General features: G+C 40.5%; 1 long non-coding RNA gene across 1 annotated transcript; it reads left to right on the top strand.

Moving 5' to 3' along the window:
- Positions 1-495: 495 nt before the first annotated feature.
- Positions 496-21502, top strand: LOC138498549 (uncharacterized). The gene is made up of 3 exons (XR_011278739.1): positions 496-564; positions 21009-21171; positions 21246-21502. It is a non-coding gene; the product is annotated as an uncharacterized lncRNA (long non-coding RNA).
- The last annotated feature ends 4109 nt before the right edge of the window (positions 21503-25611 follow it).

Genomic DNA, 25611 nt, shown 5'->3' with positions numbered 1-25611 from the left:
AGTGGAACAGATTCACTTACGCGCTCTAGATGTTTTGAAACCCGAGAGCGCTGTCCCAAATGTTCGTCAGCGCTGCGCGAGTCCAGAAGATCGGGAAGCGGGACGAAATACCCTGCCCCCATCGACTTAAATTAGCAAATACACCGAACTATTTGTGTAACGCTGAAGAGATTGCATTTTTGCAGCACAGAACAAGATGCTCATGGTTCAAATTCGGTGACAAGACCGGATTGAGGCTGGTTTTATGCGTATCTCTCTGCAATGTCAGAGAACAGTATCCTTGAAAAAACAACTCAACACTTTTAAACTAAACTACATTTCCCTGGAAACCCAGGAGAAGTCAGTAGTTTAACCAATGGTGGAAATTGCAAAAATGTGAAGGGGGATCCCACAAGGGTTGTCGTGGTGGTGGAGTTTGGAGGAGGGGGCGGAGCCTGCAGTTGAACTCTGCTCAAAGGAAATGTTCAAAATAAAAGTTTTAAAATGGTGCCATATCTATCATGCTGCTTCTTTCCAAACTCTACACTGCACATCACATAGCTCTCAACCTTTTTTGACATAAAGGTGGGTGAAAACACTTGATTTGTTTTGAGGTGGAGTCAGAGCCCCTTGAAGTGAATGGGCGTAAAGGGGGCTTAGCAAGTGAGACAGCTGATTGTAAGGAGGATGACGTTTTTGTTACAAATTAATCGTATTATATTTATAAACTAAAACATACTGTCTCACATGAGGCTAAATAAACACAACATAGAAAGTTGAAGCTTATCAGTGCTCTCGGTAGACTTGAGTCTGTGTGTCTGTTCCCTACATTTCCCTTTGGCTTTCTTCTGTGCCCACAGCCCGCTGCACTGGCTCCTTTAGTAAAACTGAGCCTGTGGAGGTATGCAAAAGAGTCTGTGGCTCCAAGGCAGGTGAAACAAATGAGCGGGCGGGCGGGTGTCTGGATGCTTTTTGCGGGTGACACCCGCTGAAAGCGGGTGAGTTGCGAGTGATGACATCAGTTCCGATTCAAATACCATGGCAGTGCTGCACCCATAATACTGTTGTTAATGTAGTGATTTTTTATTACATTAAGGAATCCATAAACAGCTCTACAGTAGAAGCATAGCAGGTTAGCTCAGCAGGTTGAGTGATCGTTGTTGAGTATTAACAAGTTGCTAATTGTATGAATTTTTGCACTTGCTTATAAAAAACAAGTACTATAAAATGTGTTTGGCCAGGGCATGGGTTGGGATGGTCGCTTTCATATATTCATGGCGGGAGTATTTCTGTCCCTGCAGTGAAAATCAAAAGTTGGCACCCATGAACCTACTGTTTAATTTCCTAATAACTGCTGTTAGCAGAACAAATACATTAAGCAGTTTGACAAGCATATCATTTTAACCCCTCCTTCAGCACTGCTCCCTTTCAGAAACACCAGACTAACAGTTGACTCACAGACACAGGTGATCTAATTTCCCAGCGCTGCTGGGCCTTCAGAGTAGCAAGACAGGCATGTGAATTCCCAGCCCTTCTGGCCCTCCGCGGATGGTACCAGTGGGGGCACTGCACTCCCTCTGACCCTCCCACTGCCTTCAGCAACGAGGGAGCTGGTGCAGGGCCCAGAGCTGCAGGTGAACATCAAAGGGTGCTTTGCCACCGGCTCACTGTCATGGAAACTTAAGTGTAAGACTGATACTTAAGTTTGCATGATAGTCACCTGGGCTCGAGGCAAAGCGCCCATTATTTACTATTGGTGAAGAGCAACACACCCGGCCACACACAAAACCAGAACAGCAGGGGACGCAGTTGTGTGTGTTTGTTCCTGTCAATTGAGTCCCCTACTGTTCTTGTATTGTGTGTGGCCCAGCGCTGCATAATTCTTTATCAGGCACAGCAAAACTTTTCTTCCTGTCCCTCTTTTGACTAATTGACAGTGAATTAGTGAACCCAGGGACTTGGAGAAACGTTTTTTCAGTGCGGGGATGGGGGCGCACCGAAAAATCTCTCACGTGACGTTGGGTGGGTTGTTTGTCAGGGCTGAGGCAGAGCCAAGCCGGATCCTGAGTTCCAGCTAGAGATCTGATGCCTGATCTCGGATCCGGCGAAAGCTGGCCCTTTGGCCAGCGCTGAGTTTAACCAGAAAACATGAGACAATTTCCCCCAATCACAGTCCTCGTTGCATATAATGTACCTAAATTGGAAACCATGTCTCTTTCTTTGCTGCTCAGAGAGCAGAACAGATGAGTGCTTTATTTACTTACATTTTTTACTGTTATAATTGTGGGTTTAATATGGTATAAAAAGTGCAGCGAGTGTAGCGCATCCATGACAAACCTCTCGATTTAGGCATGAGACTCCTTATTTTTCAATGGAAAATATAGCTATTTTTCACTTTCTCTCGCATAGAATAAGTTTAACTGTAATGCATTCCTGTAGGTAAATTCATTTCGCCCGATTTGTCTGACGAGTACTCCCTCTCAGGTCCTTCAGAATGTTGGCATGCATGGTAGCAGAACGCCCAATCACTAGCAATAAGTGTTTTTCAGTGAATTGTGCAGCAGTACTCCCTGACTGGAGTGACCTCCTCGGAAAGGAAGCAACTGCGGGAGACAGGAAGCCAATGTGCAGACTCTCACAGTTTCATCAAAAACCATTGAGATTTGTGTGGCGCGCCCAGAGCTGAAGTGGCAGTCAGCTCAGACAATTGATAACACAGCCCACTAGAGCGAGATTAGAGCCGATGAGAGCCTGCCTCTCGATATTACTTGTGCCTGCAGAACAACGTAAGTGTGATGGCAGAATACATCCACGGACAGCAGAACCAAGTCGCTGACTCGAACTTGAGATATCTCAGGGACTCTAGCGATTGGCAGCTGGACCCAGTGGTATTCCACGAGATGATGGCTCGGTGGGGCCCCTGCCAGATGGACCTGTTCGCGTCCAGGCTGAACAAACAGCTCCCAGGCTTCTACAACTGTAGGCCTGATCCGGAAGTGAAGGACGCTTTCGTTCAGGAATGGAGGTCCCATACAGAATATGCCTTCCCGTCATTTGCCATGATAGCAAGGACACTGGCGAAAGCAAGGAGGCAGAAAGCAAGACTGGTAATCATCACACCAGACTGAAAAGGTCAAGCATGGTTTCCAAACCTCTTAGAGATGTCCTGCGAGCTTCCCATGCAGTTTCCGCAAGACGAGGTGTTGTTGCGGGGCCCAGCAGGCGAACTACATCGGTTGGTGTAGCTACGCAATTTGAGCCTCATAGCGTGGATGATTTCCAGAGAACCTGGTCCTCGCCAGGCCTTTCGGAAAAGTCTGAATGGTTCATCGGGGAGTCCTGGGCTCAGGAAACCAAGATTTCTCATAGAATTGCTAAGGGCAAGTGGCATAGCTGCTATGGGGCTAGGGACGTGCATCCGATAGTACAGTTGTTGTCCATGTGATATATTTTCTAGCCGCCATAGCAGCCCAGGGCAAGGCATACTGGATGATCAACACAACCCATTCAGCTATTTCTGCCGGTCACGCACACGTGGAAGGGTTCCCGGTTGGAGAGCACACCCTGGATTGTGACGAATCCCTTGGTGTCATCACTTCTTCCCTATGGGGGCACCCGTCCCGTGAGGCCAGGGAGGTGAAGCCGCTACCCAATAGTCCTCCTGGGGTGGTACTGAGTGGGAGGACACCATGGAAGGGGACCCCCTCTGTGGAGTAAGGGAAGACTATCATGGGAGAACGCAGTATAACAACTAACACTCTACCCCTAAAAATGTATTCCCCTCACACTGTTAGGGCCAAAACACTCCCATCCTCTTTACCTCCTCTTTTTACTCATAGTTACTTTATGCAGAGTAGACCTGTCTATGAGTATGAGAAAAACTATACTGTGACGAGGAACTGTAAGGAAAACTTTGGAAGCTACGGCTCTATATATACTGGCACAATGAGGAAGAGAAGAGGATTGATGAGCCGCGGAACTAAAGCAAACATACTAGCTCTCAACCACACAAGCCGGCCAAAGATAAAAAGAGTGTGGAAGCACTTCTCTTGTGTTCTGATCCTCCTTGCAGAAATCGCGAGGTGGAGGGAGCTGCCATGCGGTGAACAGAGACCGATGGAGATCGGGGTGCTGGCCAGATAAGAGATGCGCCCCAGCGGAACACGCCGCTGAGACACGAGGACCACAGTGGGAGAAACAGGTACCCGGCGGCAAGCAGAAGGAGGAACCGCTGTACCTGTGAGGGAACCAGGGCTGTGGAACCACCGCATTTATATATATAAGAATGTGTATATATGTACACAGACGAAGCCCATAAGGGTGAAACGCGTAGTTGTTTTGTTCTCTCCTGAGCAACTTCTCCACTATATCTGTTCAATAAAGGACGTTTGATGGAGATCCTTTTTTAACGTATCTGGGTGAATTTTTCCACTGAGGAGAGTGCCGTCCAGAAAGCTGTATCCTGCTTTCACTTTTTCTTCGTTTTGATATATATATGTCTATGGGAAAAAAACTAAAGTTGTGGGACCCCCCCTATAACTTTGCCTCCCCGGACCAAACTTCTCCAAACTTTGCAAAAAAATTCAGAATGGGCCATATACTTTTTTTGCAAAGTTTGGTGAGGATTCGTCCAGAGGGAGCGAAGTTATAAGCCACCCAAAAAATGCTCTTCCTATGAAAACACCAACTTAACCATAACTACATGGACACTACCGCGTCCATGTAATATATTTATACACACACACAAAATGTGATTACTGAAACTGAAGTTGTCAAACCAATGCAATGGCATATCAGTATTTCAAACAATCAACAGAAATAACCAGGGCACACGGTCTTGCTCTAAAAAAACACTTGTGAAGTTTATTGTAACACCATTGTGTAGTTGTCAAAGTTCAATCCTAGAAACAGACACAGACTTACTAAGGAAGCTAGAAGTCCTGAAGTATACATTCAGTGCTCACCACGCGTTCCGTCCCCAAAGCCGGGACCTCGTCAGGTGCAATCACCTTAATTTGTTCAGGCAAGTGTTTATGAAGTGTAAGGGGATTGTCTGGACCAACCTCCTCTCTATTGTAACAAATTGGTCATGTGACCGCTTGGTATATAGCGCTGCATTTGATACTATGAAAGGCGCCATTTTGGAGCGTATTGCTGTTGCATTAAAGTATACTGTAATTCTCGTCTTTTTAATGTACCTTTCAATAAAGTATCAGCAGTGGGAGGTTGACCACTTAGTCCCAATTTGATTTTGATCATAATAAAGCCTGAGGTTATTAAATTAAACTACATTGCTAAATCATCTAATCATCAGCTAAGCACATAAGGTAGGGGTGGTACATATCCAGGACTAAAATGAAAGCAAAAATTACTGTGTGGTTGTACCGCATCAATATGACATTTACTAAAATACTCAGACATGTTCTATGTACTAAGGGAAAATAACACATAAAGATCTATTTATATTATGTGTATGCAATAGAACCATAGTCGGTTGCCATGGAATAGTCTCTTCAATGTCTGGCCCCAGTGGGCACTATATGGATGGATACTGTTGATTCCAGTTGGAGAGCTAGTTCTGCAATGGTTATTAGATGATGTGGCTTTTCGCTTACACCCATTATTCCATGTTGATGGTTCACAGGTTAAAGCGTTCAGTTGTGTAGTAGGTGTACTGCCAGTTCTTCGTCTGTGTTATGACCCTCCGGCTTAAGAGTTCTGAATGTAATGATAAGTTTGCATTTCAACTGTCTCAAGTGTCATTCTCTGTTGCCCTTTCTTCTATGTTCTGGGATATGGGCAAGTGCTGTGAACCTCAATAATGTGGGATTGCTGTTGTGCTTTTCCTCAAAGTGTATTGCCAAAGGGTAGCTTATATCGTTGTTTTTTATGGCTCTATAATGTTGCAGTACGATTAGCTTCAAATGGAATATAGTGGAGCCAATATACATCACATCACACGGACAGATATTATCTTTGCCATATCGTATTGTCTCTCCAATTATTGTCTCTTTTTTGTTTTTTTTCCATTGTCATTTCTATGTCTTTGGTGTTATAACCTCAGGCTTTAAATCGCTTGTTGATCTTCTTGCATTCTTTCTGAAAATCCTGTTCCTTAGAGCAATTCCTCTTAGCCCTAAGGAATTCCCCATAGGGTATATTTTTGATAAGAATTTTAGGATGATGGCTGATAGCATGTAGTAAGGAGTTCAAAGCTTTAGGTTTCCTTTATAGTTTGCTTTATAGGTATCCTCTGTCTGGAAACAGCACTACACCAAGGAAGATTCATTCTTTTTTACTCTTTGTCATTGTAAGATGAAGATTCAACGAATTATGATTCAGTTTGTAGATATAATCTTCCAGTGACTCTGATGTCCCCTTCCAGATAATAAAGAGGTCGTCAATGAAACGGTACCAGCATATGATTTGTGCTTTGTAACTGTCATATTTTTTGGCCCAGGCTTCTGTCAATTCCTACCATCCCATGTACAGGTTTGCGTAGGTGGGTGCTACACATGAACCCATGGCTGTACCACATTTCTGTCTATAGATTTGATCCTCAAATAGAAATATGTTATGTTCTAAACAGAAATTAAGCATGCTCAGGATCATCTCATTGTGCTGTTTGTAGCTGATGGATTTCATATAGAGAAAATATTTGCATGCTTTAAGTCCTTTTTGGTGTATGATGCTAGTATAGAGGGACGTAACATCAAGAGATACCAGAATAAAGTCCTCTTCCCATGAAAACTCCAATAGGTCTCCAGTGCCTCTGATGTATGAGCTTAGATCTTTGACAAAAGGCTGAAGGAAGAGATCACTGTATTTCAAGGTATTTTGCAGGAGAGATCCCCTGGAAGATATAATAGGTCTACCTGGTGGATTACCGGTACTCTTGTGTATTTTTGGAACAAAATATAGAATGGTAGTAGTGGGATAGTTGTTTATTAGAAATGTCATTTTCTCCCAATCTATGATGTTCAAATAGTTCCATTGTTTGCGAAGTTAATCAAATTCCTTTTTAGTATTTTCCAATCACTCTATTTGCAGATTTCATAGCACTCGTCTTCTAATTGTCGTGCTGCTTCTTGCATGTAGAGATTTCTGTCCCATATTACTACACCTCCTCCTTTGTCAGCTTGTCTGATGATAATAGTATCATCTTGTCTGAAGTTCTGTAGCATTTTTATCTGTTCAGGGGGAAGACTGGAGGTGAATGAATGTTTTTTGGTCGCCAGAATTCTGAGATTTTTCCCAACCAACTCCTCAAACACTTCAATTTTAGTCACATTGATGTTTGAACAAAAGATTAATTTCAATTAGAGTTCACTCTCCAATGGAGAGTCAGTTTCAATCCCATATTGGGTGAGCATTTCTCTATTCTCAATTGTTTCAGCATCTTGAAGGTCATCATTAGTCAGGGAGTCCAAAGAAATTAGGCTTTCCAGATCTCTAACAGTGAGAGGGTTAGCAATCAGTATGTCCGAGGCTTTGATGATTTCATGCTGCTTCGGACGGAAACATTTCCTCAATTTCAGCTTGCGGGGGAATTTGAACAAGTCCATTCTTGTTTGTACTAGGTCACATTTTTGATCCGGGCAAAAGGAGAGACCTAGTTTCAATGTGGATATTTCAGATGGCGTCAATTGTTTATTTGAGATGTTGAAGACTTTAACCTTCAATTCTTCATCCCTTTGATTTGGTTTTCTGACCCCTGGTAGAGCATGTTGTCATGCCCTGTCCAGATGTTGCTTCTGAATTTGCCCCACCTCCTCAGAACGTGTGGTGAGCATGCAGTGAATACTCCAGGACTTCTAGCTTCCTTAGTAAGTCTGTGTCTATTTCTACGATTGAACTTTGACAACTACACAATGGTGTTACAATAAACTTCACAAGTGTTTTTAGCGCAAGACCGTGTGCCCTGGTTATTTCAGTTGATTGTTGAAGTACTGATATGCCATTGCATTGGTTTGACAATTTCAGTTTCAGTAATCACGTTTTGTGTGTGTTTATATAAGTGGTTTGTTTCTATAACCACCCAGGTGCACCCGCTAAGAGGCAGAGCGCTGCCAAGAGAAGCGCTTGCTGTGAGGATTTATATATGTATATATATTTTATTTGTACAAAAGAATTATGGTTAAAGCAACAAAACATGAGAAATAATAAATTGCAGGTTTTATGTCTGATGTTTGTTGATTTCAAGTTTTTGTTGGTTTGACCTTCATTCTTTTGTAAAAATCAAATATATATTTATATATACGTACATATATATATATATATATATATATATATATATATATATATATATATATATATATATATTACAAAAGAATTAAGGTTAAACCAACACAAACATGAAGTCTACAAACATCAGAAAAAATGAAGTTAAGATAACATAAAACGGTATTAATATATTAAAAATATATTCATATCAAATATCATGGTAACCTTAACTCACCCTGTTTTTGTTTTGCAATACTTTGCATTTGCTCTAAAATGCTTTATAATCACAGTAATGTAATGTGTTGTGTGAATAGGTGTTTGTTATGAATACAAATGTTACTGTTTTTATGTTTTCATGCCTTTAATGTGCAATACATGTGTGCTGCTTATGTTAGTATTTACAATTTGCATTCACACTATTTTATTTAGCACACATATTAAATGTTTGCATTGTTTACACACCACAGTGTAATGACTATAAATGTTGTGTAGATGTTAATATTATTTGTAGAAGTAAATGTTACTAAGCATTTACTGTATATGATATTTTTTTATATTGTATTGGTTTTGTGTATGTTTTTTTATTATAATGTTCTGTTTGGTAAATGATGTGTATTTACAATGATGACGGGTACCTTGTTAATGTTTGTATTTTTATTAATTTATTACGTTATTTGTTAATTGATATTGTGTATGTAAAGTATAAGACTTAAATGCATATGTAATTTTTTTATTGCAGATTTTATTTAAAAAATATTCTGTGTATTTTTTTCATTGTAATTTTTGGGATGAATTATGCTTCTGTATATTATAATTTATGTTTTTTATTATGCAATATTTTTTATATTACATAAATATGTTATACTTTCTTTTAACATTGAGTTTAGCTGTAGACCTAATGTACTTTTGAATGATTTGACATTTGATATATATATTATATATATATATATATATATATATATATATATATATATATATATATATATTATAAATGAATTAAGGTTAAACCAACAACAACGTCAAGTCTACAAACATCAGAAATAACTAAGTTAAGGTAACAACATGATGAACTGTATTAATGAATTCAAAATATATATTTAAATCAAATATCATGGTAACCTTAACTCACCCTGTTTTTGCTTTGCAATACTTTGCTTTCGCTCTAAAATGCTTTATAGTCACAGTAATATAATGTGTTGTGTGAATATGTTTGTTATGAATACACATGTTACTGTTGTTATGTATTCATGTCTTTAATGTGTAATATATGTGTGATGCTTTTGTTAGTATTTACAATTTGCATTCACAAAATTTAATTTAGCTTATTAAATGTTTGCATTGTTTACACACCACAGTGTAATGACTATAAATGTTGTGTAGTTGTTATGATTATTTATAGAAGTAAATGTTACTAAGCTTTTACTGTATATGATATTGTAATTTTGTATTGGTTTTATGTATGTTTTATTATTATAATGTTCTGTTTGGTAAATTTTATGTATTTACAATGATGACATGTACCTTGTTAATGTTTGTATTTTTACTAAATTATAAAGTTATTTGTTCATTTATATTGTGTATGTAAAGTATAAGACTTAAATGCGTATGTATATTTTGTTATTGCAGATTTATTTTTTAAAATATTCTGTGTATTTTATTCATTGCAATTTTTGGGATGAAGTATGCTTTTGTATATTATAATTTAATTGTGTTATTAATTTTGTATTACAAAAATATGTTATACTTTCTTTTAACATTACGTTTAGCTGAACACTTAATGTACTTTTCAGTGATTTGAAATTTTTAATAAAAAAGTTAAGGTACCAACATAATAAATTGTATTATTTAATTAAAAATATATATTTAAATCAAATATCATGATAACCTTAACTCACCCTGTTTTTGTTTTGCAATACTTTGCTTCTGCTCTAAAATGCTTTATAGTTACAGTAATATAATGTGTTGTGTGAATATGTGTTTGTTATGAATACAAATGTTACTATTTTTTATTCATGTCTTTAGTGTGAATTACATTTGTGCTGCTTTTGTTCGTATTCACAATTTGTGTTCACAAAATGTAATTTAGCACACATATCAAATGTTTGCATTGTTTATGCACCACAGTGTAATGACTATAAATGTTGTGTAGATGTTAATATTATTTGTAGAAGTAAATGATACTAAGCGTTTACTGTGTATGATATTTTTATTTGTATCAGTTTTGTGTATGTTTTATTATTATAATAAAACATACATACATAGCCGAGGGTATGTGTAGTTTGGTACCCGCGGCTATGGATTTTTGGGTGTTTGTGTTTTATTTATTTTTAAAGCAATTGTTACAGCTACAGTGACATCATGGGTGAAAAATCACTGGCCATGGCCAGTCACTTGGTAGGCATTTGGGATTGTTATCTATTTTGGAAGAGTTTTTTTTTTTAGAGAGACGATTGGAAATTATACTTTTTTTCACATGCATTGTGTTCATAAATATTATGACTTTCATTCATTGTATCTAAGTGTGAGTCCATGGTAGGCATTTGGAACGGTTATTGATTCAGTAAGTATTCATGTTTCTGTATTGTTCTGCCATTTTCTTTTATATTGTACATATTTCTAAATATAATATATAAGGAGTATTTCATATACACATATATACATTTCAATAAAAACATTTTCTGAATACCCACGGCTACACACATAGTGATGTGATTGGTCTAACCTCATACGTGCCTAATAACAGCAACAAACAGGGTGCGTATCCGCATCTATGGCAGCACTAGGCACCCATGGCTATATTGGCATGTGCTGGCACAGCTATACACAGCCCAATGGCACGCCGTGCATTTTGGTGGGTTGCATATCCGCAGGCATAAATGGCCCTCTTAACCATGGCGATATGTATATTTCTTTTGTGCAGTAATCATATTAATTTATGGATGTTACACCAAAGCATTTTACATGTCTTTCTGATTCAATGTTCTCACCTTAAGTCGTGTGCAATTTAAGTTTGAAACCTTTGCAATATGTGTTTTTTAATGCATGGAATAAATGTACACATACCCACGGCTATAATGGGTCTGTTTAAAGGTAGGAGTAGAATAGCCACGACTATGAACAAATATTTATAAAAAATATATATTTTTAGATGTTATTTCATTATATGTCTGTATTTATATGTAAAAATTAGTCCTTAAAATGACTGTTTTGGGGTACACTGAGTGTAGTATTTTAAGACATTTGGAGTACTGCTTTGATGTTATGAAGGTACACTGCATTTCCTTCATTAGTTAAATGTGCTCTGTTATATCTATACAAATTAGTCATGTAGAACTGTATGTTGTTTGATATTCATAATTGGTTGAGGCCTTTCATGAAAGCTGGAACTAACTTATTTACATTTCTCTGTGATTCTTCAATTTTACCATGAAATCTGGTGGTCCATCTCCCTTTTTGCCTCTGAATCAGATTGGAAAAGATCAAAATGGTGTGAGGAAAAAGTTAATTAGTTTTTCCAAGTCTTGTTTGACCATTAAAGCAAGGAACACATCTCATAAATTACCAAAATCACTACCTCCACAATGAATTAGTATGATGTCTGGCTGCCCTGTACTTCTCAGAGTGAACAATTTAGGAAATACTTGGAACCAACACATTCCCCAAAATACAAACCATTTAATTGTAAAATAACTCAAACCTAGGTCAATGTTAATATTTAAAAAGCCAGTAACCAGAACAACCAACTATATCCAATCCGCCACACAGTTTTTAAACCAGACATGATATCTGCAGTCTTTCTCTGTTTCCAGGAAAATGAGTCCAAATTTGAATTTCTAGTAATAGTTAGAGTAGGGTATGGATGATGTGTGTGTTTTGTTGTTTGGAATTAGTTGGTGTTAATGTTGGAAGTGAATACATGTCTGTGATTGGCTGCAATAGTTTGTTTACTATGTAGTCCTCTGTTTATGCTATTGACTTTGGAAAATATAAAAGCCACCATTTTGTCCAGTTTTTTTCATTTTGGGTGCAGAGCTCACACTGTGCACATGGTGAGTGTGTGGCTGATGTGAAAGTATCAGTAAAAATGTACATATTTAAAGTTTATTTGTAGTGTTATGTGTGTCAGATATAGTTACTATTCATAGCAGATGGCTTATATTGTCACTATTCTCACCTAGTTAGGTTAAGTGACAGTTAATTCTTGATGTATTTTTTACATTTTCAGTAATATGCTGTTTAAAATACATTTTTAAATCAACCTTATTTATATGCAAGTATTTCCCTTTTTGTATACAGGTGTCTTAGCGTTAAGGTTTGTTTGCTTATACTTGTCATAACCTTTCATACACCTCCACAATGAAGTACCTTCAGCTATCTGTATTCTTCTCTGATGGGATAATTGATTTTGTATTTGTGTTTATTACATTTTATATAGCGCCTTAAGCCAAAGCGCTTTACATGAAGAACAGAGAATACATTTCAAGAAATACACAACAAGTCGTGAATCAAGTAACTGAGAACAATATACAGAACAATTTACCATGAAAAGTAAGAATAAATGTGCGCAGGAAGGGGCAGTTAAGAGTGAGGAAAGTAGAGAGGTGTCAGGATGGCGATTGAAGAAAGTAGGATTTTAAGGAAGAGCGGAAGGATGAGTAGGAGGTGGTGGCGGCAGATAGGGAGAGGGAGGCAGTTCCAGTGAAAAGGAGCAAGGAGTTGGAAGGAACGGAAGCGGGATGGGGCACAGGGAGCGGGTGGAACAGTGAGTAGGAAATGATCGGCAGAGCGAAGTGGGCGAGAGGGGGAGTAAAATGAGAGGAGGGAGGAAAGGTAAGGTGGAGCAAGACTGTAGAGAGATTTAAAGACAAGACAGAGGAAGTTGAATTTGAGTTGGGAGTGGAAGGAGAGCTAGCCCAGTGAGGAGAGGGAGGAAGAAATGGAATCGTGAAGAGAGAGAACGCAGAGAGAGTGGATGGCAGAGTGGTATATGGATTTAAGGGTGTTAGATGTGTCGAAGGGAGACCGAAGAGGAGTCAGAGCAGTAGAAAAGTCAAGAGAAGATTAAAGAAGAGATAAGGAGTTTAGTGGCGTGAAAGGCGAGGAAAGGTCGGATTTTGCGAATATTGTAGAGATGAAAGCGACAGGCACTGGAGGTAAGAGAGATATGGTGAGTAAAGGAGAGGTTAGAGTCAAAGTGTATGCCAAGATTGCAGGCATGGGGGAGATGGAGAATTGGGAAGGAGGAAAGAGGATGGAAGGGGGTGGGGAGGGGGTGGAGTTTCTTGCAAGTCCATCCAAGTAACATTATTATTCTTGTATATTCTTGTTGCTCTTTCGCTTAAGTATCCTCCTTCCATATTTCTTCCTCTGTGGGATAATTTTCTTTTAGGCATTCCATATAGTTGTACATTGTATAATGATAGTACAAAACACTGTCACCTCACTTGTTAGAATGAACAATGGAAGACGATTACATGAGGAGAAAAGGTGAGCTCCTCTGTATTTACTTTTTGATTGAGTCTTTATTGTTTGGTGGGTAGTTGTTAATAGGATATGAAGTGCCTGAGGTGCTGTTTAGTTATTGAATCTGTAGAAGTTATTGAGACTGGATATGAGTGAGTGATTAAACTGTTTTGATTGGATTTCTCCATTAACATACATAATCAAACACAGCATAACAAGAACAAAAAGTTATACAAAATTTAAAATAAATTAGAAACACGTTGTTAAAAAGAGAATTCTCCCCACTTCAATTTCAATCTAAAACTTTTTTTCAAACGTCTTATCAGAGCCTTGCTCACGTAAGTACCCAAGTTAAAAATGAAGTCAAGTTCCAGACAGTTCCAAATAAAATACAATGCCGCTTTGCAATCCCGTATCTGATTTTCCAAGAAGAAGGGCCTTAACAGATCTATTCGCAAATCTAGGTACCACCTACATATTAGCAAAAAATGCTTAATATTAGCCCACATGTACCGTTTCTATATGAGTTTATATGAGTCTCCTAGTCCCCGATTGGTGCAGGCTTTTAATGGTAACATGTTTAAATGCACTAACTAACTACGGTTAGGCGAGGGACTACTACACACACTCCCCCCCCCCCGCTTGGCATTAAATCTCATAGCCGAAAGCAGATTCAGAGAGCCCAAGGCCTGAACTGCATTCCATTCCTGTATCAGGTCCCTACTAAGTATCCCCTCTTTAACCTTTGATTTTATCTCTGTCAGGCTCAGGTCTCTTGCTGAGGTCATGGACTCAATCCCTGCTGTAAACAGTATGTTAAAACCCTCCCGAAACCACTTAAACTTTAAACAGAAACCGGAATCTGCCTACTCCGATAACAGGTTCTGAATATTGTCGTTTTTCAGGGGTTCCTGCAGAACCTTTGAAAAGAAGGTGCCTTGTCTCATTTAGCCTGTGTGGCTATCCTTGTGAAGTTCCCATTGGGAGACCCTTCACCCTTTTCATAATTTTATTTTGAGCAACCTCCAGCTTGTCACAGTTAGAACACACCCAGATTTCACTGCCATACAGTAGCATATTTCCCACCTTACACTTGTAGACCTCTATCGCTTTACCTAGCATGCGCCCACCAAATTTATAGTATAATCTAATTAGCCCATTTAACCTGGACCTGGCCTTTAGACATACCAAGTCCAAATGCATTCCCCACTTCCCATTACTGTCAGCGGTCAGCCGCAGATAACAAAATGAGTCCACAACCTCGATATTCTCACCATGAGATATCATGAATAGTCTACCTTCTTCCTGCAATTACTAAAAACTATCATCATTGTTTTATCCCTATTAAAGGTTAGCTTATTAGCCTTAAAATACTCAGTGGCATAGTCAAGACCAACTTGTAGCCCCAGGGGGGTTAGATCGACCAGAGCTGTATCATCAGCATATAACAGCGCCTCGAACGACCTGCACCCAAATTGGTGCGTATTGGTCCTACAACTGACTTCTGCAGAGTTAAAGTCGGCTAAAAATAGGAGGAACAGAAATGGAGCCAGGGACCAACCCTGTTTAACTCCTTGGTTTGTATGCAATTCCTTTGCTAGCCAACCTTGGTTATTTACCCTTACAACGGCAGAAGTATCTTGGTAACTGCATAGAATCAACTGCAATATATTCAGGTCCCTAAGTTTCTGCCATATAATTCCCCTGTTCATTTTGTCAATTGCCTTCTCAAGGTCCAAAAAGCCACGTGCAGTTTACCAATGTTCCCTCTAATTATTTTTTCTTTTAGTGCGGAACTGGTTGCCTTTTGTGCACACTTTTTTTTCCATGTGAGCAACTGACTCGTGAGGTAAGCCATTTTGTGAGCATGCATAGTTTGTGAGCTACCATCTCTGAAGAGAGTTTGCTAAGGATTGCCACTTCCAAACCACTGCAATTATTTACTAATCTGCATAAAAGGTGCATCTTACAATACGTGTTCCAAACACCTAGGATAAAAAAATATATTTTATATGTGATTATAAAGAGAACGCATCAACTGGGTTAAGACCTCAAGATATGCCACAGTAGCTAGCTAAAGTACTCCTGTGCATAGAAAAATGGGTGCTTTATGCCACTGGAAAAAAAACTCCTATGTATTACAAAAAAACAAATACTGCTTTTCATAACTGATGTGGACATAAAAAATCAGACTGGATACAATATTTTCAGATGGAATAAAGGCAACTAAAAGGAATGCGTCAGAAAACATGCCAATAGGAGTTCATCTGCAACTTTAATGAAGTAATTAATGGGCCTTGAGAACATGCCTCTCATAATGTGTGTAAGGGTGATAATTGCATCAGAATAACTGCACCACAGATTATGATGATCAAAATGCTCTGGCTTCGGCTTACTATCCACATTATGTTGACCTGTGAGTTACTCAAAACCAGCCTTACAGCTAAGAGACATATACACCATCCATTATGAATCCTTAAAAACAAAAAAATTAGCCCAATAAAAATGGGAAACAATGAACATATAGGAACCAACCCCTGGGTTCTGCCCAAAAAGCTCCACTGATATTTTTGCTAATCAGTGACCAGCAGTGCAGTGGCATAGAAATAATATGTCTGACTGATCTCAAGATGAATTTTAAGGCCAAAGAACATCTTATAATAAGCATGAAGTATCCCTGTTGGCAAATCTTATTACTTTTTTACTCCCTGAAAAATCATTTCACTCTAAGTAGGAAGCAAATTCTTATCAGAGCCCTGCTTGTAACCCTGACATAGGAAGTAAAATGACAAGGCACATAACACAACCTATAGATTTGCCCCTCTTCCTCACCACAGCTTAGACAAAATTCAACAAGAGATTTACTGAGGTTTATAGAGTCCTGTTGAAGTTAATCATATAATGTATGCCTTTTAGGTTAATAGCATCAATGCTCAGCATCAATGCTCAGAGGTACAACAGCTTGAGAGCCTTCTTCTGTAACTAGGATTCCCTCTGTAATTCATTGTTATCAACTAAACAAGATGCTGGGGGGTGCTACAGTCAGTAAACACAGAACACATGTTTATATTAATATGTCCTCAGCAGCTGAGCATAGAAAGAAACAGAACATGCAGTTCTCTAGACTGTTACTATAGTTTCCTTTCCTTCAGCAAGCAAACACATTTTCTAGACTATACTGTACTGCCAAAACAACTGACTTGGTTTTTGAAAGTTACTGATTTGTTCATCACCCGCAAGGAGTGTTCTCCTTTGCCCTTTCACCTGAACCCTTCCCCAGCTCCTGTGTTTGCCTCCAATTCTAGTTGACAGGGCACTGTAAAACGTGACAGATTGTAGCAGTGAAACACTCATTCGGATATTTGAATCCCCATAATACTTTGCAAGCAAAACATATTTAGTGCCTCACCACGATGTTATATTCATTTTAAGAAAATGTCATGAACCTGCAGGTAAACAATTATTTTGCAGTGCACACAAGATCATTTTCAACTTATTTCACCCTTATATTGTTGGGCAGGATTATACAACTGATAAGTGAAGTAATTTTTGTATAGCATCAAGTTACAATATAATTTATTAAGGTCCATGGCCAATGCAACTCTGAACACTTAGAAAGGATGCAGATTGTATGAAAATCATTCTACTGTCTGAATATCCATTGCCCTAATACTATTGATGGGTAATAGCTGGCATAGCCCATGCCCATTATCCCTTGCAGGCCAAGTAAATGATATTGGAATGTTGCTCTCCACTTACAGTAATGTTAGCAATACTAAAGTAGGAGAATCTCAGTATGACATTGGTCTTCTCAAAATCCTTAGAGGGCAAAATAATATTTGAGTTGTATGTGTTAACATGCAAGGGATCACTTCAAAGCGTTTGTGTGACATATGTACTGAGAATAGGAAGCATGGGATTAGGTTATACATCCAAGTAGCCTCTTTACCTACAGTCAGTATCCAATATTTGAGATGATAATAAGGTTAGTGTGGGTGAAGCTTTTATTATTAGTGTATTTATTGACGCAGACCTGGCTTCAGGAATCAACAGAGTGTTTTGCAGTCGTAGGGGGAATTACAAAGTGAAGGAAGCACAGAAAAAAGGAGTGGTAGCTAACGGGCGAGGGCAACAACAGTCAATTTGCACCAAGGGATCTACAAGCAACCACGGAAGGAGACAGTGTGTGGCAGATCAGAGTCTCGGGTACAGTGGGGAGTGGCGGGTGTGTGGACATATGTGTTACGGAGGAGCCATTCCTTGAAGATGAAGGTCTTGAGCTCTTTCCTGAACTCTAGTAGCAATGGGGTAAGTCTGATGTTGACATTAGGATGTTCCAGAGTCTTGGAGCATAGACAGAGAAGGATGTTCTTACTCTCGTTTTTTCCTTCCTAGTTTTTTTCATTCCTGCACCTTCGGAGTTCAAGCTTTCACATTTCCTTACTTCTGGTGGATTGCAATCCTCTGGAGATGCTGAGTTTCTCAGTGAGGTAGCATGGGGATTCCGGGGTGAGACTTGTAGATGATGCAACAGGATTTGAAGATGATACAGGCTTGCAGCAGGAGCCAGTGCAGTTAGAGGAGGGTCAGGGTTGAATTTCCAGAGTCCTTTCATGAGACATGCTGCAGCATGCAGGGCACATCTCAGGGGTGCCAGGGTAGTCGCTGGAAGGCCTTCCAAAAAGGAACTTTTATAAGGCACGATGAATAAAAGAAGTTCTACAAAAAACATAAAATAAGTGTATCTAGGTACATGTCTGGTAACCTTTCACAAAGCCAAGAGAAGAAGCGCCAAGGTTGTCTGATAATATCTATATATTTTTTGGGGTAGAGGTTAGAGTAAGCGTGTGGTAGACTAAAGCATAGGAGTCATGGGCGGGGAGAGAACAGTAGTTGGTTAATGTGTGCAAGCATATTTTAGTTAGAGTTTTCTGTTCATGGAGCCACCTTTTCCTATTAGTGTTTACCTCTTGTGGCTGCATTTTGTTTTTAGGTTTTTATGGTCACACTTTCATAGTAGGGTAACGTAAACGCGTTACACCAGAATATCACAACTAGTTAGTTATTTTAAGAGAAAGTAAATGTCAGGTAAATGCTGTGGCTTGTGCCTCATTAAATATTTTTGCATAGGTGAGAATTGCCTGTGTGCGCTGCTAAAAATCTTCTGAGCGGCACCCAGAAGGAAGCTGGGCATGCACACAGCTTAGTGGGAACATTGCAGTTTACCCCCCTCTTATCGACAAAATACTGCTGAAATAGGATATGTCAATCCAAGCAGTGGTCCATAGTTGAAACCCACTAAGGAACCCTGCTTGGGAGGTAGGTAACAGTGCAGACTTCCCACTCTCTCTTCTACTCTCCTCTTTATACATTTATTAAAGATCTTACTTGGAATATCCAGAAGCAAGATTAGGTGGTAACAATGGGGGTCGTGAGAAGTGAGATGTGAGATGTGCGCTTCTTAAAAATGGGGATAATTATAACTTTCTGCCAAGTACTGGGGACACCAAGTTAGAGTTCGCAATATCATGAAAAAGTTTTCCCTAAAATAGTGGCCCACCAAACAGGACTCCAATTCAAGAGGTCCGACTGATGACCGTCAGAGCCCACCGCCTTCCCCAATCTGAGATCAGTGATACACTTCAGGATCTCCCCCTGTGTAAAGATTATAGGCTCCCCCCATCACCCAGGCCACTATGCAGGAGAACACCCTCCCCTCTCACTTCCCGTAAGATGTTAGGGTAGTGGGACAACTACTTGTCACCTGAGATACAGTAAGGATCAGTCTTATGTGGAGTGTCAAACCCTCTACTAAGCTCCAAAATAGCTTTTAGTTATTATTTAAAACCGCTTGCTCTCCATTCCCACTGTTTACATCCTCTTAGTTTTCAACAGCTTTCTATAGTCAGATTTAAGAGCATAGAATTGACCAGAGGTCATGTCTTCATGTTTCGTTGACCCATCAATCTTCCATTTCAGGTCCCTAGAATCTTGATTGAACCAAACTGCACCCCAACAGTTTGACCTCTTAGGCTGAATCCTACTCGGGAGCAGTTTCCTGCTTTCTCCAACTAGTAGCTCTAGTAATTCTTTGTAGCTGTTAATACATGCTACGCCATTCAATCAGGTATCATAGAACTCTAGCAACTTGTCTACAACCCTAGGTACCCTCAGAGTCCTCTCCCATTGATCCTGCCTTATATGGGGTAGGCGCTGGCATGCCCTCCTACCATTTGCCTCCCCCAAAGCAAGTGCCTGTCCAGAAAACTCTAAAGCCATAACCAGAGGGAAATAGTCACTAACCAGGCGGGCTACCACCTCAAATCCGATTATACTTGCAAAGCAATAGCCTTCTACCAAACAGTAGTCTATAACAGACCCAAGTTTACCCCGACTACAGGTATCCTCGCACGCTGGTACTCCCAGTTTTGGCATTGAAGTTGCCCACAATAAACACATTACATGGGATTTCACGCTCCAGAAGTTCCTCCATAACCTTTCTTACAACAAGCATTCCCTGATTGACAGTTTTTTGGTGGTATCTACACACTCACCATCAGCAGATCCATTATACCTGGCCTGGTTTTCAACAGAACAACCACTGCGAACCCATTGCCAACCACCACCATTTCAGCTGACCAAAGTGGGTACATCCTAATGTAAGTAAGCACCCCCTGCTTCATCTCCCTCTACCTACACCTTTTGCCACTAGTGCAAACTAACATAATTTCCAAGTGTTGCAGCAGCCTTAACCCATGTTTCTTGTAGGCAGATGATATAACCAAAAATAAAAGTGACCCATTGCTCGTTGATAATTTTGCCATTTAACCTGACCACATTCCAGGAAATCAGTTTAAAATCGCTGCTTTCGACTCATGCTGTTAACCCTAGAGGCAGTTCTGCCTGCCACCTGTAAGGTAGAAATTGTAACGCTTACATTAGGTCTCCGCGGGAGCGTAATGCCTTTTCAGTAAGAGGACCTGTTATCTGGGCTCTGATTCTGTGGAAACAACAATTATAACAACACTACTATTGTAATCCCCATTCACAAACAGAAACTGTGATGCAGTGTACCTTTGAATAAACCCTCCCTTCTCACCTGTGCTTATGTTTTGTGCAGCTCTCCATCCTGTATTCTACCGGGGGCGCGTTGGGTAGGTAACTTTTAATCTGAGGGGCCTTTGGTGTCAGCAGATTCTTAACTGGATGATGTCCAAACCTCTTCTAGAGGTATCTTGGATAAGTCTTTTGGTGAAAATATAATTATAAACAGTTCATCAGATTCTGAGTTGTCCCTACGTTGGAGAGATCTCTCTTACTAACATTTTCTCTAATATTCGCAGGTTCTTGGTTCCCTAAAAAAGGGCAGATGCTGCGATATGGCTGCAATCATACTCGTTTTGAGGAAACATTTAATTACGTCAGCTCGTCGAAACAGAGTAATAGCTGCCTTCAGAGACAAGTGCGATAAGAATAAAGCGAAGAAAAGCCTTGCTGATACTTCAGGTAAGCACATATGAAACTTCTTCTTTCTTTCCTTCTACAAGTTAATTCATTCAATAAATACCTTTGTTTTGCAGGTCTTCAGAGTAACTGTTGAAGAAAATACCTTCGGACGATGCAGGGACTGCTGAGGAAAACATTTGGAAGAAGGCACTGCGACTGCAAACGAAGTTTGTTGGGAGAAGAAATGCTGCGGCTGCGACAGAACTTCTGACAGAAGATGCGGAGACTACGAATATAACAGCGGACTGAGGAAAAACTTGGAAAAAGCTTTGGTTCGGTAAGTCTTTACAATTCTACTGGTATTCTGTTGATTTGCTGTGGAAATTAATATCTTTGAACTCGTTTTCTTCTATTGACACGTTCTGTCAGGAGATCGCTGGAAGCGTTACCCGCTGTCAGCGGAGAAGACGTGAAGCGAGCGCTCCAGCAGAGGCGGGGCTTAAGTAGCTCCCTCTGCAACAGGTGTAGCATGCACTGTGAGGTAACTATTGACTTAGCGGCGGCCATGTTGAGGGTAGGGAAGGCAATGTAAGTGCAATGAGCCTATGGGTGAAATGCTAAGATTGAGGCAATTGCCTTTTGCGCCAGGCTTGAAGCCACTGTTGACCCACTGATGGATATGAAATTCCTTGCCTCCCTAGTGTTTCTAAATGGGATCTGTATTCCTTTGCTGGGATCATGACAGAAATGTCTGGGGCACATCCATGCACACTGGCCTTAGCTTTTCTAGGGATCATTATAACAGGTCGTCCATTAGCTGGGGGCCCCTGGTCAACCTGCGGCGATTGGGGGTGTGTGGCACTCACTACTAACTGATTTAGTTCAGTGCTCCTCGCAAAATCTCTCCTTTCCCATCTCCCTCTCCTTCTCCGTTCCAGTCCACCCCCAGTACAATGGCCTCATGCCAAGTGTTGTGTCGATAGGCATATTGCGGCCAAAGAGTCCAGAAAGATCTCGATTACCCATGTCGACCAACACATCTCTGCACTGGATCACGCAAGCTCTAATATATGGATTGTTAAATCCTAAGCGCAAGTTACATCCTCCACAGTACAGTGTGGCAAAATACGGGCATGTGAAAGGATTTTAAATGAGATGCCTTCCACACCCAGAGCAGTCCTCAAGTTGTCTCTTATATGAGGTTTTATCATCATGGGTCCTGCCTCTAAAAGTACAAATTAAATTCAACTGCCTCCAGCCCTCCAGGGGATCAGGCCTTACATTTTCATAATTTAGAGTTGCAGGGTGGACTGACGGCTCCAGCGTAGGCTTCAAAGACAAGACTGGTTGAACCAAGGGAGTTGGTTGTGAAGTCGTCGTGTCGGCTCTAGGGGCCGCTTGGATTGGGGGGATCAAACTCCCCAAAGTCCGACCCTCGGCTGGAACTGCCTCCTTGTTCATATGTTTCAGACACAAGTCAACACTTTTCGGTCGAATACTGGCTGCAACATTGACTTGATCAATTGTTGCTGCAAAACCCTGTCCTTCATGGGCAGGGATTTTCCGGACTTGTGTAGCAGTCAAATTCAAACCAGCCACTGGGCCGGGCATTTCCCCAGGTTTTATTCGCTCTCCGTCTTGGGCTACCTGGTGGGTCAAACTGTCACCATTCTGAGATTCAGGCAGCCTGCCCTTGACATTACCTGCCCCAACCCGGGCCTCGCAAGTCTCTGGGCCCAACCCCATACAACACCCCTTTCGAGACTCCAGTTTTTGACCTGGGGCCAGGTGGGAGTGGGATCCGATCAGCCAGTTTGTCTATAACTCCCAGGCAAGTAGCCCGATCGGCCCTTTCTGTTGTTATTAGAGCCCTAAGTGCCTCACACATGTTTTCCAGGCTCACCAGCCTTTTAATAATATTTGCCATTAGAACATTCTCCTCTGTGCCTAGTTTGCCATACAGCGAGTCTGCAACACTCAGGGAAGTATTAGGCACCATTGCCCCCGTGTTGCCCGCTGTCAGGGTCCTTCCTCTCGATTTTTCCATAGCCATGCCACTCTTGTCGCTCCTGTCACTCCCTGGTATATCGTAGATCACTCCAGCAACCTCCGGAATTGGGCAGAAGGTTGCGGCTGTAAGTGCGATTGAAGATGAAATTTACAAAACCTCACCAGAGCTCCATACCAACTTGGATAACGATGGCTCAATTTCCCCGACTTCCCCTTCCACTAGACAGGCCTTCTGGGATGTGGCTGTGGAATCCATCACAGGTATAGCCAAAATAGGAGATACAAGGCTTATCACTCTGCACCCATGTGGCTTGGTCCCCTGGTGGACAGTCGGCCGTCCTTCTGTGTGGCTCCAGAGGGGACTGGGGCAGGAGTAGATGTTGATAGACCTACACAGTTCTACTCGTATAGCCTGTCCATAGAGAGCTCCAGGGCTTCTAGGATTGATTTGTTTGATGGGGCCCTCTGCGTCCTCTTCCCGGGCATAGGTTCCACTGAGAGCTGATGGTACTGGTGGTACTGGTGGTACTGAGCATGGCAGGTTTAACTTTGCCACTCCTGGCCCCCCCGTAGGTCCCGAGACGATAGAGAAGAGCAGATGTACGAGGTGCCTACTGAGTCCCGCCCCGATCGAAAAAGAACTCTGAGCCGCGCCACGATCAAAAGAGAACTCTGAGGTAAATCCATGTAACAGGATACACATTTATAGCATAGGTGCGCCACATCAAAAAGTGGTGTAAAATCTGATACTCTGTATAATCATTGCCAACACAGATTTTGCAGTCAATACGCTTACAAGCGATCGGATCAAGCGAGCTTACAAAACAACCAGCCATATCTGGATATAATGAATGGGGAGCACTGACCTGAAACCAGGTATGCCGTTCCACCATAAATTACACATATTTTAGTTACTTAAGAGCTGAGCCATCTCGTAAGTAAACGTCCTATATATTCTTGCCGGACAGCGTCTTCATAACTCCCCGGGAAGTCGCGAACTCACATGTGATCCATTACTGACTTGGACAGTTTTACTACTGCTAAGGGTCATAGGTAAGCATTATGTTTGTTTCCTTTAACAAAGCATAAAATAGACTGAATTCTGTGTGGTTACAGGGGGACCCAGCGCTATGATGTGGCACCTGCTCCCCCTGAGCCACATCTGGCACTATACTCGCTTGACACTGATATACATATATCTTTCAGTGACCATTGAATTCATCTGAATATAAATATCCGGACTACACTCCAAGTCCAGCACGAAGGCTAGTACCATATAGCACCTATTAAGTGACTTAGCATACACATTTATGTATATTAATTCCAGAAATACTCATTTAGTCTTTTCTATAATTAATTGCAGGAGAAAAATAAAGAACAGTCACCCAATATTTAAACCTGAAGAAGGGCGTTTAGCGCCCGAAACGCGTAGTTAAGAAGAGGGGACCACTGTTTTACCAACATTGAACAATTGTGTCAACTCAAATATTGGGATTTATTTATGAATTGCGTTTAAGTGTGCATTGTTATTGAAAGTGATATGTACATACAAGTCTATTCCTATTATTCTTTGGAAAGTAATAATTTGTGTTCATGAAGTTGGATTCAATGTTTAATTAATTGATTTAATGTATGATGTTAAACAATACATAGATATGATTTACAATTTAAAGAGTGTATAATTTGAATTATTGAAGGCATTGTGCCCCAGTTTATTCACGTGATTATGCAGTGAATCTTCCCAGGTACTATAATTTTCAGTAGAGGTAGCACTTTACTTTCTGGGAGCACCTTAAGTGGTCATTGAAGCATTACTGGAAACTTGTTGATAGAGTCATTGGATAAATTTAATATAAGAGGTGTGCATCTCTACTCTCTACCCATTTGCTATACCCCCTGTAGGTCCCCCAACAGGGTCCAATAAAGTTAGTAGATCAGGCATCTTTAACATATCCAGCAGCTGGAAATTGGAGAAGGGTGGGCCTTCACCTAAAGAAGGTAAGCATAACGCCCTTGCAGCAATGCCATCACCACCACTTCCCTCACTGGTTTCCCGTGGGTCTGCATATGAAAAACTGGTTGCAGGAAAACATGTCATTGTGTTTGGACATGTTCTATAGTTAACACCAGTGAAAGGCCAACCCATATTCAAAACATTAGGTTTCAAAGAATGGTACACCAGCCTTAGCAGCATAGGGAACGCTAATGTATGGCATCAGTTTTGCTAGAAAGAAGTAGCTGAATACATATATTAGTATGGCAATCCAACATATGCTTACATTTTTAAGAGCATAAAAGTTGGTTAATTTACGGAAAATGTAAAATTACCTTTAAAAAGTAGACTGTTAAGTTATCTGCGTGTACAAAAAATATCAGGCCCTTATGTAATCCAAAACCTAAGAGAACAAAATCAAAAGGCGTTTGTTCAATTGTATCCCATGAACACTGTGTTAATTTAATGGCGCAATGCTCATAAAGGAAATGCAGGTT

This window comes from Ambystoma mexicanum, chromosome 5q, assembly GCF_040938575.1.
Source record: "Ambystoma mexicanum isolate Mex_15411 chromosome 5q, UKY_AmexF1_1, whole genome shotgun sequence".
NCBI lineage: Eukaryota > Metazoa > Chordata > Amphibia > Caudata > Ambystomatidae > Ambystoma > Ambystoma mexicanum.
This window is presented reverse-complemented; position numbering and strand designations above follow the sequence as displayed.